Source organism: Piliocolobus tephrosceles, chromosome 6 (genome assembly GCF_002776525.5).
Source record: "Piliocolobus tephrosceles isolate RC106 chromosome 6, ASM277652v3, whole genome shotgun sequence".
NCBI lineage: Eukaryota > Metazoa > Chordata > Mammalia > Primates > Cercopithecidae > Piliocolobus > Piliocolobus tephrosceles.
In genome coordinates this window covers 155,703,270-155,704,046 of record NC_045439.1, presented here as the reverse complement: position 1 = coordinate 155,704,046, position 777 = coordinate 155,703,270, and positions in this window count along the sequence as shown.

The following is a 777-nucleotide window of genomic DNA, read 5'->3' as shown; positions in this document are numbered from 1 at the left end:
TCAAACCCAGGTCATCTGACTTCATTCCCCATGGCGGCCATAAAAAAATGTACCAGTCAGATTTCCTGCTGCAAGGAGCATCGTTGACTGAAAGACCTAGCTGCCCGTCTCGGGATCCAGCACTGCCTTTGCACTCTGGGCTGTCCCCAGTCAATGACTGAGGGTTACTAGTGCTGGTCCATTTCTGTGGGATGCAGAACTCTAACGTGGGACTTTGGTGGGGAATTCCCTATCAACTTGTCCAAAATGTCTTAGAAGGATGCTGTAGTTTGAGGTTCAATCCTCCTTCCTTCCCTTCTCTTTTCAGAGATGTCTGAGCTACATCTGATCAAGTCAGAGTTGACTGTTCACAAGTCCTGGCCTATCATTTTGGATGCCAGAACAGCCTACAAGGCAACCTCAAGAGTAAGAGAAACCCCTGTTACCTGAGGAGACTAGAATACCGAAAATGATCTAGTCAGATAATCAAGTTTCTCCTCTGGATGCTTTCTACTTTTTGTTTGTTTAATTTGCATATCATAAAGCACAACAAAACATTGCTTGGTTTCTCCACCTAATAAGCCAGAATAAGAAACATTTTTGAACTTAGGTCATTATCTTTTGAGCCTATACCAGGTCTTCTTAAATCTTGATGTACAAATTTTTTTTGAGAATCATAAAAATGCAGATTCTGGTTCAGTAGGTCTAGGGTGGGGCCCGAGTTACTTCCTTTCATGCACCACATAGCAATGTTTTGGTCAACAATGGACCATATAAATACATCACTGTCTTCCACCT